This window comes from Lethenteron reissneri, chromosome 50 (genome assembly GCF_015708825.2).
Source record: "Lethenteron reissneri isolate LAM-NWPU_2019-01 chromosome 50, ASM1570882v1, whole genome shotgun sequence".
Lineage (NCBI taxonomy): Eukaryota > Metazoa > Chordata > Hyperoartia > Petromyzontiformes > Petromyzontidae > Lethenteron > Lethenteron reissneri.
In genome coordinates this window covers 8,155,100-8,161,879 of record NC_083828.1, presented here as the reverse complement: position 1 = coordinate 8,161,879, position 6,780 = coordinate 8,155,100, and the positions used below count along the sequence as shown (strand labels likewise).

Sequence of the window (6,780 nt, the reverse complement as noted above, 5' to 3'; positions counted from 1 at the left end):
TTTATATTAAGTTCGCTTGCTTGCGTGCTTGCTTGCTTGCTTACGACCGTGCAAACCTTTCGGTCGTTTTTTAACCCACTTCCCGTGATCCAATCGAGCTGACATTTTCCACACAGACTCGTTACACTGTTTAGGGAAAAAAAATTAAATATTTAATTACCAATTGTTTAATACTGCAGACAATCATCTGACCCATAGGTGGCAGCCATCTCAAGCCAGAAGACGAGATGACTCTCGCCGCCACGCATATAAAGGATTTATAGTGAAAAACTTTGTTTTTACGGGTTACATTTTTGTTATTTTAAGGGCACAGTGTTATTGGCGGATATGTTGAGTTTTGTTTAAAATATTTGATATTGGGAAGAGTAGTGGCGCAGTGGCTGTGTACATATTTACCCTTATGCCGCTACATGCACGTGCGCGGTGCAGCTGGCACGTTATGCATACATACATGACGTTATGTCACGACACGTACACTTAATGAAACTATGTTTAGTATGTCAATCCAGCATTTGAGAGGTGCCATGCCAGCCAAGTATGATGGTGCCATGCCAGCCAATCTGGTTGGGTCATGCCAGCAGTGGAAAGGGGAAAATGATTGAGTCGTTGGAATTCGTAGTACTGGTGAGAGGGTCTAGAATGATTAATTAGTAGTCACCAACCTTGCAGTCCCATGCCATCAGTTTCCCGACTACGTGAGTCACCAACTGCCTGTGGTTACTTTACTGGTGCAACCGAGTCATCAGCCAGGAATCCATGAGCGGGGGTAAACTCAATCGCCCCATGTTGCAATAAGTGTCAAACATATCTTACTTCTACTACGATGCAAGACCGTAGCCATGGAGTCAATATTGGGGGGGGGGGGGACCAAATCTTCCAGGGGGTCTGAGGGTCCCCCCACCCAGAAAAAAAAATCTAAATTTGAAAATAATTTCCTGCCATTTCCTGCCTAAAATATAAAAAAAATTCACTAACACAAAGGATGGACTTTTTATTTTCTTTTTTACAACAATGTCTAATAGTGTATGGAATCACATTGCTCTGTTTTTTATTTTTTACCTTTTGTTGTTTCATTGTATGTAATGGCAGATATTAAGGATTAATAAAGTACAACCATAACCACAATTATATAAACATAAATCTATTTTATAGCAATATATTGGGGGGGACATTTGAGCAAATTTGATATATATATTATAATTACGGTCTTGCTACGATGACTATTTGTATTTAAACAGGTAAGGTCCACTGAGCTAAAAAGCTTTTTTTCAGTTAAGACCTGGCCACAAATAGAAAGCTCAACAAAGTGGCTTATCACATGGAATTGTAATGCAGCCAAATTCTCTAAACCCACGTTTCTAAATGTGGACGGGAAAAAAACCGGACGACCCGGAGAAAATTCACGGGGAGAGAGAGACATGCAAACTCCAAATATACAGGCGTCAGGGTTTGGGATCGAACCCACGGCCTCCTGTGTATCAGACGAGGTAGTCAACATCTCGCCACATCTCGCACACAGCCGTTTATGTCCATCCTCGCCCCTTCGTGTGCCGTGCCAGCCTTCAACAGGCACTCGCTAACAGCACTTGCACCAACAGTCTGTTAAGGATATACGGTGGTACCTTTGTATTTGGTGGTTAACCATGTTTAATATATCTTGGTCAGTGTGGGTTGGAGAAGGTGAGGAGTACAAGACAGTGCAGCAGTAGATTCAGAATCTTTATTTATCCTGAGGGTTATGCGGAGTCCCAAATTCCACACTAATGCCAAAAATACTAAAACATGTAAACGACGATACATATTTTATTTGAATAATACTATGACTAACTTTACTACCCGGCTTCGCCCGGGACTTGGATTAACCATGCCCGGTCGCCTTTATCTCCCCAGTGGCGATGTTCACACAGCACAGCAGTTACTCGTTTGAGGCTGAGTCGACTTAGGGGAGGCCCAGGAGCAGTTAAAATAATCGTCACCGGTGGTGGCCATGAGCGGGAATCGAACTCGGGTCGCCGGGTTCGTAGCGCAGCGCACTAACCACTACACTACAATGCGTTACGCTTCCACGTGCGCGGGTCACATGACAGATGTGACGTCACAGCTCACTTGCCGTGCAAAAATACAGGTAGTCCCCGACTTACGATGCTCCGACTTACGATATTTCGATTATACGATGGCGATATCGATACGACAAAATTGTAAAATATTTAAAATTTCGCGCGGCAGGCAAACGCAGCAGCGTACGAGATACGATACTGTACGTTGGGACGCCTTGTGTGGTGATGCCTCCTCACTCTCATCAGCGGTTGACGGAGTTAAGTTGTCTCGGTGTTCAATGCATGTTAAAAGTTTATTTTAAAGCAGATAGGATTGTTTCCTGAAAAAAACCTTCTATGAAATTGCAGTTCATATAGGTAGGCTAAGAATTTACCTTGTTTTTTTTACTTAAAATTTTACTGTGCAATACAGTATTGTAATTAATAAATGCATACAGTATATAGTTTATACAGTATAGTACTGTAAATTGCTTTGTTTTGCTAAATTATCACCATTCTTTAAGACTCCTGGGTAGGCTAGGTCATTTTGGACTTAAGATATTTTTGACTTACGATGGGGTCGTTGTAACACATCTCCGTCGTAAGTCGGGGACTACCTGTATATGCATTATTGAGCCCCCCCAGAAAAGTCTACTTTTAAATCCTTTATATTAAGTTCACTTGCTTGCTTGCTTGCACGCTTACGACCGTGCAAATCTTTCGGTCGTTTTTTAACCCACTTCCCGTGATCCAATCGAGCTGACATTTTGCACACAGACTCGTTGTGCGTGACAATAAAATTTCGTGAATTTTTTTTCCCTAAATGTTACACTTTTTAGGAAAAAAATATGATATGTAATTACCAATTGCTTAATGGTGGCAAGCAATCATCTGACCCATAGGTGGCAGCCATCTCAAGCCAGAGGACGAGAGGACTCTAGCCGCCACGCATATAAAGGATTTATAGTGAAAAACTTAGTTTTTACGGGTTAATTTTTTATATTTTGTGCATGGTGTACATTCTGCAAAGTACCCACACGGCAAATTTCAAGTTTATTGCATGTCGGGAAGTAGGCTAAACATTTTGAACAGACACACATGTTCACAAATTTCCCTTTAATTTTTTAGATAAGATGGGAACTTCTCGAAATTTTAGTTGTTCCAGAATTGACACGGCAACCCAAACCACGTGCTTTACACAGCTTCCTCGTTCGTTGCCTTATATGGGCCATCTCGGCGGAGGGGTACATCCTACAACGCGTACCACCGCGCACCCGCCGCAGCACGCCGCCACCGCAACAAAGTAACAACCAACAATGAAGAGAGAAAAATAGTTCCCCCATTCGTTAGCGACTCAAACTGTTTACATTGCAACCTCGTATAAAAATAAATAAAAAATAAGATCAATATAAAACGGTGAACTTTAATAACCGTCGACTCCAACAACCTCGAGTCACATAATGACAAGTTGGATGCAATATTTAATTATATAATTCCACCCATTCGTTGCGCCGTAGAATTCCTGGGCGGCGACGTCACGGGGCGAGTCACCCTTTAAAAGGCGCGGAGGGATATCGGCACCACCATCCCCACCGTACTGCTGACCCCCTTGAGCCCTGGTGAGTTGAATTAAAATCGCGGTTAACGTTTCGTCAATTTTAAAGAAAGCAATTCACGTCGTTTTAAACGTTGCGGCGGTTGTGTTTATATGGATTGTTTTGGGACACCCGTAAGCCTTTAGCCGTGCGTTATCGAGTTGCGTAGCGAGAAACTCACGTGGTGCAAGTGTGTCTGGGGGTGCATGCGTGGTGCTTGACCTGGTTTTTCTTCACCTGGGGTCCCCCCCCCCACCCCACGTGGCGTGCGAGATGCCCTTTCTGGGGTGTGAGATGCCCTCTTTGGGGGTGTGAGATCCCCTGTCTGGGGGTGTGAGATGCCCTGTCTGGGGGTGAGAGATGCCCTGTCTGGGGGTGAGAGATGCCCTTTCTGGGGATGAGAGATGCCCTTTCTGGGGGTGAGAGATCCCCTCTCTGGGGGTGTGAAATGCCCCTTTCTGGGGGTGTAAAATGCCCTTTCTGGGGGTGTGAAATGCCCCTTTCTGGGGGTGTGAAATGCCCCTTTCTGGGGGTGTGAAATGCCCCTTTCTGGGGGTGTGAAATGCCCCTCTCTGGGGGTGTGAAATGTCCCTTTCTGGGGGTGTGAGATGCCCCTTTCTGGGGGTATGAAATGCCCCTTTCTGGGGGTGTGAGATCCCCTCTCTGGGGGTGAGAGATGCCCTTTCTGGGGGTACGAAATGCCCTTTCTGGGGGTGAGAGATCCCCTCTCTGGGGGTGTGAAATGCCCTCTCTGGGGGTGTGAGATGCCCCTTTCTGGGGGTATGAAATGCCCCTTTCTGGGGGTGTGAGATCCCCTCTCTGGGGGTGAGAGATGCCCTTTCTGGGGGTACGAAATGCCCTTTCTGGGGGTGAGAGATCCCCTCTCTGGGGGTGTGAAATGCCCTTTCTGGGGGTACGAGATGCCCTTTCTGGGGGTACGAGATGCCCTTTCTGGGGGTACGAGATGCCCTTTCTGGGGGTGTGAGATGCCCCTTTCTGGGGGTGTGAAATGCCCCTTTCTGGGGGTGTGAGATGCCCTTTCTGGGGGTGTGAAATGCCCTTTCTGGGGGTGTGAGATGCCCTTTCTGGGGGTGCGAAATGCCCTTTCTGGGGGTGTGAGATGCCCTTTCTGGGGGTGTGAGATCCCCTTTCTGGGGGCGTGGAATGCCCCTCTCTGGGGGTGAGAGATGCCCTTTCTGGGGGTGAGAGATGCCCTGTCTGGGGGTGTGAAATGCCCTTTTTGGGGGTGTGAGATCCCCTTTCTGGGGGTGTGAGATGCCCTGTCTGGGGGTGTGAAATGCCTCCTTTCTGGGGGTGTGAGATCCCCTTTCTGGGGGTGTGAGATGCCCTGTCTGGGGGTGTGAGATGCCCTGTCTGGGGGTGTGAGATGCCCTGTCTGGGGGTGCGAAATGCCCTGTCTGGGGGTGTGAGATGCCCTCTCTGGGGGTGTGAAATGCCCTTTCTGGGGGTGAGAGATGCCCTTTCTGGGGGTGCGAGATGCCCCTTTCTGGGGGTGCGAGATGCCCTGTCTGGGGGTGTGAGATGCCCTGTCTGGGGGTGTGAGATGCCCTGTCTGGGGGTATGAGATCCCCTTTCTGGGGGTGTGAGATCCCCTTTCTGGGGGTGTGAGATCCCCTTTCTGGGGGTGTGAAATGCCCCTCTCCGGGGGTGTGAAATGCCCCTCTCCGGGGGTGTGAAATGCCCCTCTCTGGGGGTGTGAAATGCCCCTTTCTGGGGGTGTGAAATGCCCTTTTCTGGGGGTGTGAAATGCCCTCCCTGGGGTGTGAGATGCCCACTCTGGGGGTGTGAAATGCCCCTTTCTGGGGGTGTGAGATGCCCTGTCTGGGGGTATGAGATCCCCTTTCTGGGGGTGTGAGATCCCCTTTCTGGGGGTGTGAAATGCCCCTCTCCGGGGGTGTGAAATGCCCCTCTCTGGGGGTGTGAAATGCCCCTTTCTGGGGGTGTGAAATGCCCCTTTCTGGGGGTGTGAAATGCCCCTTTCTGGGGGTGTGAAATGCCCCTTTCTGGGGGTGTGAAATGCCCCTTTCTGGGGGTGTGAAATGCCCCTTTCTGGGGGTGTGAAATGCCCCTTTCTGGGGGTGTGAAATGCCCCTTTCTGGGGGTGTGAAATGCCCCTTTCTGGGGGTGTGAAATGCCCCTTTCTGGGGGTGTGAAATGCCCATTTCTGGGGGTGTGAAATGCCCATTTCTGGGGGTGTGAAATGCCCATTTCTGGGGGTGTGAAATGCCCCTTTCTGGGGGTGTGAAATGCCCCTCTCTGGGGGGTTATGGGGTGCCCTGATGGTTGTGCATGTTATAACACGTGGCGCATGTATCATGCATGCAGTGCGTGTATGGCGGATGCATAATCGTGTCCGCCCAGTGGCGAGCCGCATGCCAGCGTTGTTCATGTACAATGGGGTGCATGCATTGTGTGCATGTATGATGTGGTGGTTAATGCCTCAATGCCTAGGACATGCGTGGTTACTACTGCCAGTGCAGTAACCACGCATTGCCGTGAATACGTGGGTCATGCGTGTACCATGCGTACGCGCATAGCACCTACGTGGTGTACTGTACATGATTAATATGTACGGTTCATGCGTAGCAAATATGTCCTACGGGTATCGTACGTATTCGTACGTGTATGTTGCACGTTTAATACGATGGAGAGTAACTAAATCGTGAGAGATGAATGTTAGACGCATGACACTATACTTGCATAGTTCGTTTATAGTGCATGCATAATGTTGGGGATATACACCCATCACGCGTGGTGCATGTCGTATGCATGTTAAGTACATGCATGTGTAACGTGACACATGTTTTACTTGTATCGTACATGCGTAGTGCGTGTGCAATTTACAAGTCCTCTGTGTGTCTTAACCCAGACGAGAGGATGACGTCTCGCCGAGTGACATTAACGGCGGTCTAATAATGTTCTAGAAGGGCGAGGAAGTTTGGGTGGGTTTTCTGAACGAATCTAGTCGATCCCATGCTTTTGTAATTGGCAAAAATACAAGCACCGACGTGGTGAAGTATGGTCAGATACCCCCCCCCCCATCACGACCCGCACGGCATGGGAAGGCACTCATCCAGCAGTGGATTGTCAAATGGTCTCTGTACATGCACAACTACTACATAGTAACT

General features: G+C 48.3%; 1 protein-coding gene across 1 annotated transcript in view; it reads left to right on the top strand.

The window, feature by feature from the left end:
- The first annotated feature begins 3,508 nt into the window (after positions 1–3,508).
- LOC133355248 (pyruvate kinase PKM-like) overlaps positions 3,509–6,780 on the top strand; it is a 48,662-nt gene continuing 45,390 nt past the window's right edge. The window contains exon 1 of the mRNA XM_061572628.1: positions 3,509–3,655. The gene's annotated coding sequence lies outside the window, so the exon portion shown is untranslated. The remainder of the gene's footprint in view (positions 3,656–6,780) is intronic.